This window comes from Grammomys surdaster, unplaced genomic scaffold (assembly GCF_004785775.1).
Source record: "Grammomys surdaster isolate TR1022 unplaced genomic scaffold, NIH_TR_1.0 137, whole genome shotgun sequence".
NCBI lineage: Eukaryota > Metazoa > Chordata > Mammalia > Rodentia > Muridae > Grammomys > Grammomys surdaster.
Window position 1 is genome coordinate 1,785,789 of NW_021604595.1, and position 13,034 is coordinate 1,798,822.

The window sequence follows — 13,034 nt, forward strand, 5'->3', positions numbered from 1 at the left end:
GGCGGGGGTGGGGTGGGGTGAGGGGTGAGTGATTTCAGAGAAAGCTTCCAGAGCACAGAAAGCTCTTCATGTGCAGTGGGAGTTACCAGAGTGAGCAGGCAGAAGCTTGTGCAAAGGGCCATTGTGAGCCTAAGGGATTAAAGCGCAGCATTGGTAGAGCACAGACAGGGAGGCGCGGGGCATGCTGGGAAATGCAGAGAAGCTACTGAAGGGGCAATACCAGAGCGCCTCAGCCTGGGAAGACAGTGAAAGGCATGGAGAAAAGAAGCAGCAAGAGCGCCTCTCCCGTCTTCTAGGGAACTCCTTGCAGCGACTTCTGTATGGCTCCTGGAATTAACACTATTTGTTTCCTTTGGGGGAATGTGTCCATCCCACGGTGCTCTCCAGAACCAAACGAAAAACAAACATCGAAACCACACTAGCTGCCTAGAAACACTGATAATGGGAGCCAAAGGGAAACCCAGTCGAGATGCTGAGTTCACGTCAGGTGAACGCGGCAGTCAGCCTGCAGCCCATTTTCTCTGAGTTCCTTTGGAAGCTTTGAGCCGAACATGAAGTCATGCGTTGCTCGCCCTGCACAGTGAGACACAGCCTTGTCATCCCCAGGTCGCTGTGGCTAAGGGATTCACAGTGCCCTTCCCTTCCCTGTAAAGCTCTGTGCGTTTATATACAGGTATGTGCACGTGAAGGACAGAGGTCAACCTTCCGTGTTCTCACTTAAGTATCATGTTTTGGAGGCAGGGTGCCTCACGATCTTGGAGCTTGCTGGAGTAGTCCAGACTGGCTGGACAGCGAGCCCTTAGAGAGCTTCTTGTCTCTGCTTCTCCAGAACTAGGAGTATAAGAGAGAGTCACTACACCTGGCTTCCCCCCCCACCCCCGAATGTTTGGGCCTCAGGGATGGAGTCCAGGTCCCGATACTTGTAAAGTAAGCAATTTATTGACTAGTTATCTGTCCAGCTCTTGCTAGTCTCTTGAAAGTATGTCACGATGGATCAAAACACGTCTTTTTGGTCAAGACCATTTCTGGAATTATATATATTGTTTTTGCTTTAGTTGCACAGAGTGGACAGTGAACCACAATTATACCCTATTTAAACAGTTTTCTACCGGTGGGTGGCAAAGCCTTAGGGAGATTGGAAATTACTTCACGGGAATCTGAGATCTTTAAGTACACCCTCTGCCATAAACAGACTGAATAAGAGAAGGTTCTCTGTCATTTTTAGTCTTAATCAGCAGAGAGAGTGCCAGGATAGTACTCGGCTGGAGGTGGTCCTTGCAGGTTGTTGACATTTAGAAGGGGGCCTCAGACCCTGAAAGTGTGTGGAATCCTAGGTGGATCAGGCGATTGCCATATTCAGATTCAAAAGCGTTTAGGAAGAGTCTAGGTTGCTTATCTCCTTCACAGGGATTCTGGACTGCTGGTGCGAGGGGACAGGAAACTGACTCAGGCCTAGCAATGCTGAAGAGCTGGGCTAGATGCCCAAGAGCCCTTTATGCAGCTCCCGAAAGGCATACCCTTATACAGTTCAGCCTTGCTGAGATGTATCCTGCAAAGGCATGGGGTCAGCATGCCTGTATCCGTGGTTCAAGCTCGCTGCCTGTCTGTTTGGGTCTGTAGGAGCATGTGTGTCTAGACACGCTTTCTCATGTGTGTGGGGTAAACTTCCATTTATCTATTTTTAATGTCGTGGTTCTGGGGGAATCCAGGGCAGGGAGGGCCTTACGTATATGAGGACAGTGCTCTTTCACTGAGCCATATTCCTAGGCCAGAGATCAACTGGCAAACCCTTGAGACACCCCAGGTATGCAGCTCAGACACTTCGGGGAAATGGTTAGCTTTCTGAGATGAAGGCTGAGCATGCCCTGGTGCCGACCAGCCCTTACCGGGTACATCGAAGACAGTTTTGTTAGCAACTCTCTGATTGTGTATGCTTTTTCCTAACCCTTCCTATTTCTGACAGTCTGACTCACCGCTCCTACGCCCACCCTTGAGGCTAATCTGCACTTAGATATTTTATACCCATTTTCAAGGGACAAATGATAAATTCAGGACCACAAGGATACCATCCTCTTTATGTGGCAGACCTCCCCAGTAGTGGTTTTCCGAAAGTGTATACCCTGGTGCTGGAAATGCCTCAGGGATCGTAGCTTCTGCTATATTGGAACAACCTAACGCTCAAGGACGGTTAGCTGCAGACAGCAGGAGGGAGTTCTGCTTTTCTTCGTTGTCTAATATCTAACTCCTTTCCCACTCCTTTCAGTGGAAGGACAAAGCAGGTAGCTACCTTTAAATGTCTTCTATGTTCCAGACGTGTCCCATGTTAGGAGCACACGGTCTGTACTTCTCAACAAAGGCGGATTTACTATCATCCCACTTTGCAGAGGCCTGATGGACCCTGCTCAGGCTCATCTAGCTGAGAGGAAGGGTGGGGATCTGGGTGCAGGGTTGCCTGACTGTGGCTGGGGCCCTTTCCTGAATGCCTTGTCACCTCTTGTCATTTTCAGTTTGGCGATCTGCCTTCAGAGAGAATCTATCTCCCACACAAGTTTCTTTTTGTTAGGTGGCGACGATTTCCTCTGGGTCGATGTTGCCAATCATGCACGCCACACAGTGAATGTGCTCACTTAAGCACACCTTGAGAAATAATCCTGAGCCAGATGCCCCTCCCCAGAGCTCGCCTCTCTCCTCAGCTCGAGCACAGCATGAACATCCGGGCCGTGATCACCATCCACAAAATCCACATGACTTTTCCAGAGTGTATACAGATCCAACCTAGTCTTTTTTCCCCGTGGGTGATTTTCAAAACTCTGTCACAAAAATAAACAAAAACAAGGAGCGACAAGCCCAAACAGGCTGAGAATCACCAGGGTACTGATGGGATTCGGTTTACTTATTGGCAATGTTCACGCCTCCTGCTTCATGGTAAATTTATCTTTCCTTCTCCTCTGGCACTGACGTCCATGGACATGAAGAACATGTCTCCACCTTGGGCACCTGAAGATCACATCTGCCTTCTCTGCCCTCTGTCCCTAAGGACAACAATCTAGGATATCTTTCTTCCAAAGTCCTATTTTCTCTACTCTAGGTAACAGCAGGAAAGTACTGCCAACTCAGGGAACTTGGGGCGCCAACTTGGGGTGATGTCTGTAGATATCTGCTGCCTGTTGTGAACAGATCCCCGTTTCCCTTCCTTCTGCTATCTTTCTCTCTATGGTCTTCAGACAGCATGCGCCCGCCCACCTGTGGTGGCGGCTTCTCCACTGCCTGGTCCTGTTTCATGGCTTCTGCCACCAACTTGTGTATCAGCATCACAGATGCTCAGGGCATTGCGTGTTCTAACTGGACAGGGAGTGCAGGCCTGATGGAGGAGGCTTGGCGCCCGACATTCCAGGATTACTCTTCTTATTGAAGACTGGGCCACTGGGGTCTGTACATTTCACTCTGAGGCTGGGGCCTGTGGTCAGAGGCTGTGAAACAGGGATTTTATTTTATCTTATGCTTCTTTGAAGCCTTTGTTGAGCTCTGTGCTTTCTTCTGGTTCTGTTCTGCCTATGATGTTCACAAGGGCTTCTCAAGGACTATTTTATTATAATTTAGTTTATGCACTGGATATCATTTATATCTTACAAATTCAACATCAGCATTGCTCTAGTGATTTAAGCCTTAATAGTTGATTCATATTCAATGTTTCTATTGTCTTTGTTTTTTTAAAAAATATTTATTATTTTCAATTATGCATATATTATGTTTCTGTGTGGAGGTCTGTGTGTATGAGTGAAGTGTCCAAAGGTACCGGAAGGGGGAGCTTCTGCTGGAGCTGGAGTTGCAGGCAGTAGCAAGTTGCCCAGTGTAGTGCTGGGAACTAAAGTCAAATTCTCTGCAAGAGCACATGTGCTCTTAATCAGCAAGCTGTGTCTCCAACTCTAGTGTATCCATTTGCTTACACTTTTGTAACAGGTGCTGTTTTCTTTCTTTTTTCTTCATTATGTTTCTGGAGACAGAGTCTCACTAGGTAACCCTGACTGGCCTGAAACACAGTTTGTTAGAACAGCCTGGCCGTGGACCCACAGATCGCCTTCCCATGCCTCCTGTGTGCTGGGATGAAAGCAAGTACCACCATGCTTGCCCAGTTCTTACTGTTTCAAATCCCTGCACCAACTTAAGGAATCTGCCCTCGATTTGGGGAAATATTTTAGTTACCAGAGGTTAATTATTAAGGAAAAATACTTTCAGAAATCATAAAGATGGCTTCACCTTGTATATTTATTTTAAAAAAAAATAACAGTATTACAGGGGCTAGAGAGATGGCTTTGTGGGCAAAGGCATTTGTTGTGTAAGTCTGATGATCCGGGTTCAATCCATAGAAGAAGGTGTACTGTGATGGCTTGCATTTGAAATGCCACCATTATTATATATTATTATGGGAGATAGGAGGTAAAAGTAGAAGAAATTTCCCAGAAGCTGGTGAGAGGAGCTAGCCCAGAGTATACAGGGCAGCAAGAAAGATAGGAACAACCCTGTTTCAACAAGGTCAGTGGAGGGAACCAGTTCCTGAAGGTTGTCTGATGTTCACATGTGGGATGGCATCTGTGGGGAAGTAGACACATGCATGCACACACACACACCACCACCACCACCACCAACAACAACAACAACAGCAATAAAAATACCATACTCCAGCCAGTTATCTGGAAGAACATGTAACTGTGTGTATATGTTACATGTCATTTGGCTTGTCAGTTTAGGGGGCCTTATAGAAAAGGAAAACTGGATATTTTTTAAATTTCAAAGTTTTATTAAACGAACACAGGAATAATGCATAAGCACACTGTTTGTCTCTATCCCAAAGCTAACTATCTTAAGCGACAGTTTTTAAATACCTATCTGATGGATGGAGTGTAGAAAGATTGCATTGATTTGTTTGAACTAGATGACCATACAAGGGATGAAAATTAGCAGAAGGTTTCGCTGGCTTTAAAAGAAGTTCAACAGATCTCAGAGCAACAGGAAGAGGCTCCTGGTTATTCATTTTGTTCCTGCTTGGTATTTGTTGGAAAGATCTTCTGTGATAAACTCAACACAGCAGGTGGGGCCCAGTGTCACCTTACACTGTGACCTTGGCCAGCTGTCATGCTACAGCCAGGAAGTGGGAGCAGGCGAATCAGGTCTCCAGCAGGGACCAGGACGCTGCGGGACACTGCAGCCCCCCTCTTCTGAGCTTCTACATCTCCATCTATTCCTTCCTGGGTGGCTTTGTTGCTGCCAGGCTATCTGTAGTAACGTCTATTCTGATGACTTACACACATTTCTACTGCTGGGCTTATAGGCTCTTTGTGCCAAGGGTTTCCCTTCATCTTCATGTCATCAGCAATTAGAACGGTGCCTGGTATACAGCTGGCTCACGATCTTAGTTTGTTAAAGGAATGCATCAAGTTGCACAGTGTGTTAGAGTCAAAAGTGTGTGTGTGTGCATGTGTATGTGTCTTACACACACAGATTAGGGACTCAGATGATTGTGGAAACTTGGTGTATTAGTGACTCGTGTTTCAACAAGCCTGCCAAAAGCATCTTAGGGAAAAGGTTTATCCTGTGTCAGAACAGGGTTATAAGAGTGACCGTGGTGAATGATGTCTTGGGGAACCATGAGAGAGACTCCAGAAAAGAAGGCAGAGGACCTTTGACCTCAGGTGCATTTTGTTCCCTGGATTGTTCTTGGACATGATTTCATGCCTCCTGTATAAAACGTTTGCATTCAATTTATAAGACGTATTTGTTCTTGTTGGATGTCAGAACACAGCCATAGAACCCAATCTGGTCTCTGTCCCCTGAATCTGAGTATAGCCTTTTGCCTTGCTTTCGTGCCTTACCGGATATACTCTACACTGTGTGCCAGGCAATTGTGTTTGAATTCGTCTGCCCTGAGAAAGTTCAGGAAAGGGGCTGCTCTGTTAATATTTAGTAAGTGCTTACTGGAGTCTATATGTTTTTCTGACCATGTTTTTCTGAACTCAAAGAGTTTTCCTTAGGTCATTTGTTAAATTTGTGTATGAAAGAACATGGAAACAGAGGGAAGACTGTGTGCAGCATCAGACTGTAGTCCTTTCAGGTTCAAAGATCCCAGGTCCAGCAGACAAGATCTGCATGTCTGCTGAAAAGTTGACAATTCTGGCTTGCAATTCAGGAGGGAAGGCATGCAGGCAGGCACTGGAAGCTGGCTGGTCACACTGTATCTGTAGTTACAAAGCAAGAGTGAACAGGAATTAATATCCATCTACAGAAGCTCAAAGCCACCCCTTTGTTAATTATAAGATTCTCTAGTACCTATCTTAAGCCTTAATACAAACTAACACATACTAGACACAGGCAGGACAGTTCCCAGTCACCATCAGTGTCGTAAACCATGGGGTCGTTGTTCAGTGGAGTAGAATTTATTTTGCCTTTTAATATTTATTTTACATGTGCATGCATTCATTCACTTGCTGCAGTGTGTGTGTGTGTGTGTGTGTGTGTGTGTGTGTATGTGTGTGTGTATTTTGTTTTGTGAAAGCCATCACCATAAAGCTATTAATTCATTGTCACTGGGAGTTTTCACATATTTGTTCATGTATTTTTGTTTAACATTCATTTTAGCTTTCCATTCCTGTAACAAAAGGTTGAGAAAATCAACTTGTGAAGAGAGTAGGCTCATTTTGGTTCACATTTTTTGAGCTTTAAGTGGCTGGTCCTGCTGCTTTGGGCCTGTTGGAGCAGCAACTCCCTGCAGGCACCTCACGGCCAGGAACTTCAAAGAAGGGCAACAGTGTGTGTGTGTGTGTGTGTGTGTTTGTGTGTGTGTGTGTTTGGCGTGGGGGGGGAGGCGGCTCCAGTACCCTCAGTGATGGGAAGATCTCCCGCTAGGTCCTCACTCTTAAAGAACCCTTTACCTCTCAAGAGTATCATCTGTGAACAAGATTCTCTCTCTCTCTCTTTTTTTTAAAAAAAGATGTTTATTATGTACAGTGTTCTGTCTGCATATATGGCTGTATGCCAGATGAGGGCACCAGATCTCATTACAGACGGTTGTGAGCCACCATGTGGTTGCTGGGAATTGAACTCAGGACTTCTGTAAGAGCAGGCAGTGCTTTTAACCACTGAGCCATCTCTCCAGACCTGTGAACAGGATTCTCAGACATGGTCCTGGGGAGCCATTACCGGCCAAGCTATAGCAAGACCAAATGATCAGAGGGAGAAGCAGAGAGGGAAAGAGAGAAAGAAAAGAAGGAGAAAGAGGAAGAAGAAGAGGAGGAGGAGGAGGAGGAGGAGGAGGAAGAGGAGGAAGAGGAAGAAGAGGAAGAGGAGGAGGAGGAAGAGGAAGAAGAAGAAGAAGAAGAAGAAGAAGAAGAAGAAGAAGAAGAAGAAGAAGAGATTTATTGATCAAAGCTTTGAGATAAAAAACAAAAACAAAAACAAAAATAACAAAAACAAAACCCCACATCTGTAGAATAGAAGTCACTTACCAATACTCACAAATGACTTGCTGAAGTAATTAACAAAATCTAGAACTTAGAAAGTGAAAATAGGAGGGAGGATTAGGAATTCAGGGTCAACGCTGTCTACGCAGTGACTCTGGGGATAGTCTGATCATAAGAACCTACCTCAAAAATCAAGAAATGAAAAACACTCTTATTAAATAATTAAGTAATTAACCATTCTGGAGTACTGGTTTGTTTATTATGTTAGTTCAGTTAAGACTCTGTCTTGAGCCGGCAAGATGGATCAGCGGGTACAGGAGCTGGCTTCTGAGCATGGCTACCTGGGATCCACATAATGGGAGGAGAAGCCAGTTCCCTAATGCTGTCTATGATTTCCACACGTGCACTCCTGTGACATGTGTGTGCTTCCCCCAAACAGAAATAAGTTACTAAGTACATAAATAAATATCAAATTTTGTTTCCCAAATTTTGCAATAATTTTTTTTGCAAATTACTAATTTTTTTTTCTGGAAGACCCACATAAGGGACATACCTAATCATTGGTGTACTGGCTGGTTCTGTGTCAACTTGACACAAGTTAAAGTTACCACAGAGAAGGAGCCTCCCTGGAGGAAATGCCTCCATGAGATCTAGCTGTAAGGCATTTTCTCAATTAGTGATCAAAGGGGGACGGCCCATTGTGGGTGGTGCCATCCCTGGGCTGGTGGTCCTGGGTTCTATAAAAAAGCAAGCTGAGTAAGCCAGGGGATGCAAGCCAGTAAGTAACATCCTTCCACAGCCTCTGCATCAGCTCCTGCTTCCTCACCTGCTTGAGTTCCAGTCCTGACTTCCTTTGGTGATGAACATCGATGTGGAAGTGTAAGCTGAATAAACCCTTTCCTCCCCAGCTTGCTTCTTGGTCATGATGTTTTGTGCAGGAATAGAAACCCTGACTAAGACATTGGCTGGGCCCATTCTGTGTTGTGATAAAATGCCTGACAAAAGATGTTCTTGTGGCTCTTGGCTCTAAAGACTCATGACCACAGAGCAGGTATGTACCTGGCTTTTGTGAGACCCTTGTGCTCAATGGTGTTATAATGACAGTAGCTTGTGCAAAAGCAATCATGTGACAAGAAGCCAGAGATGGGGGTGGGGGCAGGGGCAGGCTTGCTCTTGTGTACAGCAATCTGTGTTCTCTTAGAATACTGATTTAGTCTCACCGAAGCTAGACCTTCTGAGGGAGATTATCAACCCCGTTAGGGCGGAGGACTCTCTATGGCCCAATTACCTGTTAGATGCCATCTCTTAAAGCAAAGCCAGGTGTACAGTACATGTCTATTTTTACAAAGAAAGGAAACGGTTTTACGTATACATATCAAAACTTGTATATGTTTGTACATGGTGGACAAAGAAGGCTTTAATACTGAAAACTAAGAGAGAGAGAGATGCTAGAAGAAGAGGGGCTACAGGAGATATTGTCAGTGAAAAACCATTTAGTCGTAAGGCAAAGAGCAAATATGTAACGAGTTGGTGCTAACAAATACCTTACCTTTGCATCCCTGAGCTTCAGGGAAGTGTAAACTGCTTACCTACAGCTAGAAGCAACAAATCCACTTCAGAAGGGATGCCCTTGGGAAGGTAGTACCTGGGGTCAGGATTAGCAGATGATGCTGTTTGGAGATCCCACTGTGCCTCTACCCTCCTGGCTGCCCTATGCTGCTTCTCTTTGGTACTCACTGTAGCACTGCACACAGGTGGAAGCTTAATAAGGGGACACTATTGTGGCTGGGGACAGGGAAGCAAAGCCAAGAGTACTGAATGCAAATGGGGGGGCTCCCCATGAGGCCTCATCCTTCCAGGCCTGCAGCTCAGCTAACAAAACAGAGCCCGCTGGGCTTTCTGCCTGGCAGCCCCAGAGAAGAGCAGAGGAGAGGCCATTCCTGGGTATCCTCTCAATAGGTGTATTGATTCTTTGGACAAAAAGTGAATTTGGAGCTGGCTGAAGCTGCATCCAGTGGCCTGCACAGAATGAGAGGCACTGACAGGGCAGCATTTCGTCCATCTATGCTTTTAGCACAGGATGCGACAGCTTTAGATTGGTTTCCAGGATGGGGAACCCTCGAGTTCTGGCATGCCTTGTCTGTGTGTTGTGGTATTCAGCCCCTGGCCGGAGATGGAGATCAGACAAAAAAACAGCTCCTGGGAGAAGGGAAACCATTCCTGTGAAGACAGCAGGATGGCCTGGGAATAGCAGAACTCAGGGTGAGGTCGTCTGAGCCCAAGCTCTGTCTTCCCAAAGCCCCCACCTTCCTCTCCTCCCTCTCCCCTCCCCCAGCTTTGTGAAGTCTGTTGCGCTTATTCGCTTGGATTCTTTCCATTGCCAATTTCAGTTTTGCCATAAACTGAATATTGTCTGTAGAGAAGCCGAGAAGGAAGAGAAATATAGCACCAGGGAAAGCTTGACACGGCAGGGGTGGTGCTTCTTTAAAGTTATGCTGCCTATCACAGCACAGAGATACCTGCACACCCATGTTGACTGTGGCACCATTCTTCATAGCGATCGATAGACATATGGCTGGAGAAAAGGGAGCATATATATCTGACATACACAGAGGTAAACACAGACGCAAACACATACACATAGAAACATAGACACACATACAGAACACACACAGACACACACATATGGAGACACACAGAGACATAAACACAGACACATACAGGCACACACATACAGAAACACATACAGACAACGCACATACAGAGACATGCACAGACCTAAACACAAACAGATACACACACATATAGAAACACACAGGCACACACACAGAAAAACAGACATAAACACACACAGACACACACACAGAAACATAGACATACATACAGATACAAATATGGGGGGACACACAGACAAACAGACACATACACATGCACACACATAAACACACACACATGGAACATAGACACACATATGGATACACATACACACATGTACTCACACATACCTCTTGCATATTTACACACACATACATTCAGAAACACAGACACACACATATGGATACACACATACACACACATGTACTCACAGATACCTCTTGCACATTTATACATGGACCCTCTCACACATACAGCCTTATAATCTCCTTATAATGGTGCTATTCCTGTCATTGTCTTAAGAAATGAGTTGTTTGCTGAGGTATCCAGCAATTTAACACACTTTAGAAGACAAGTTGAAGACTTCTTTTTGCTTGATCTGAACAGACTAGAGGTTCACTTTTGTAGCTATGTGAAATCTATAAAAGTCTTCAGTCATCTCCCGCGGTTGAATTCTGACCTGCTTGTACTCGTATGTTAGGTTCATCAGCACTGGGAGGTGTCCCCACCCCCTGCAAAATATTGATGTCCATAGATGACAGTATTTGTTGCCCAGGGCTGCTGTGACAATTAAACTGGGTAGCTTAAGCAAGAGCAGTGAATTCTTTCATGGTTATGGAGCCTGGAAATGAAAATTCAAGGTGCTGGCTTCACTGTTCTCCCCAGAATCTCCAAAGCATCTTTCATTACCCTCTAAGCTTCGGATATCCACTTTGCTGTGTCCCCATGTCTCTGCCTCCTCTCCTCTCCTCTCCCTGTCTCTGTCATATCTTCTATCTCTTAAAAAATAAAAATAAAAAAATATTTATTTTTTATCATGTACTGGTGTTCTGCCTGCATATATGGCTGCACCATATACATGCAGTACCCACAGAAACCACTCCCTGATGATTAAGCATTTAACATATTAGCCCACGGGGAGGGGTTTCTTTGTTGTTGTTCTTTTTTGTTTGTTTGTCTTTTGAGACAGAGTTTCTCTGTGTCGCCTTGGCTGTCCTAGAATTCACTCTGTGGACCATGCTGGCCTTGAACTCACAGAGATTCACTTGCCTCTGTCTCTCAAGTGCTGAGATTAAAGGAGTGTTCCATCTCCAGCCAGCCAGCCAGCCAGTCAGCCAGCCAGCCAGACAGCCAGACAGCCATTCTTATTAAACCACCACAGTCCGCTTCTTGGCTCCTACAAGCTTGTAGCTATATCATCATAAACAACAACAACAACAAAACATTCAGTCCAACTTCACAAGGCCCCCTAGGCTATCACAGTCTCAACATTTTAAAATTCAAGATCCTAAGTCTCTTCTTAAACTCATGGCAATCTCTCAATTGTGAGCCTCTGTAAAACCAAACTAAAAAAGCAGATAACATACTTCCAACTTAACGTACATTCCAAAGGGAGGGAGCATAGCATACTGGACCAAAGCAAGACTGAAAATCGGAAGAAGGGAAAACTCCACATTCTGCATCTCTATGTCTATTGTCAAAGTGCTCTTCAGATCTCCAGCTCCTTTCAGCTTTGTTGACTGTAACACACTTCTCTCTCTTGGGCTGGTTACGTGTGCAGTCTGCAGCTCCTACGGCTCTGGCATTTCTGAACATCTTGAGGTCTCCCAGGCAACCCAAGCTTCTCCTTCACAGGTTCATGCAATGGCTTCTTTAGGCCTCTATGCAGGGACACCCCTGCTACATGCCAGACCTCAGTGGCTTTCCTTAGTCTGGGAGGGAGATTTATAACCCCTTTCTTCTATCCTTGACTTTAAATCCAGAACCACACGGCAGAAGCTGCCAAATTCCGCAGCTTGTTGGGGCTGGAACTTGGCTGTCTCATTTAGTTACATTTGTATCAACTTTCTGTTGTTGATAGTTTTCTTCTTAAGCATTTCTTTAATTGAAGTTGGAAGCTTAGCCCTGACTTCACTACTCGCGTTATTCCGTTTAGCAACAGGCTCTTCTTTAAATTTTTATTTCCCTGAGCACTGGACTTAGCTCTGTTACACTTCCTGATGCTTCTTTTCTCTTTAAACTATACATTTTGTATTTCTCTTTGTCCAGCTTGTTCATTCTGAATCTAGGTAGGAGTGATTACTGATAACCACACGGCAGAGTCAGATAGTAGACTGTCCGGAAATCTCCTCTGCCAATGACATTAATCTAAAACTCTTTGACTAAGCCTCAGACAGATTTTTCTTTTTTTGGACAAGGTCAAAAAGCAGCCATATACTTTACCAAAACACCACAAGATTAGTCTGTAGGCTACTTACTAATATTATTCTCCTCTGAAACTTCTTGAGTTGGGCTATCATAGTTCAGATTGTCCTCAACATTGTCTTCCATGTTCCTACCAGGATGCTCTAATAAGCCTGGCTTAAAGTATTCAGCCTCTTTTCTAGTCCAAATTTCCCAAGTCCACACTCTGCCAACAAGCAGCATGGTTAGGCCTGTCTCAGCAGTGTTCCACTCCTGGTATCAACTTCTGTCTTTGTCACTGTTCATGATGGAGAGACACCAATGACCAAGGCCACTCTTAAACTGAGGGCTTGCTTACAGTTTTAGAGGCTTAGTCCGTTCTCATGATGGTGGGAAGCATGGCGGGGGAAGCATGGCGGTGCATATGATTCGGAGAAGTAACTAAGAATTACATCTTGATTTATAGGCAGGAAGCAGAGAGAGAGAGAGAGAGAGAGAGAGAGAGAGAGAGAGAGAGAGAGA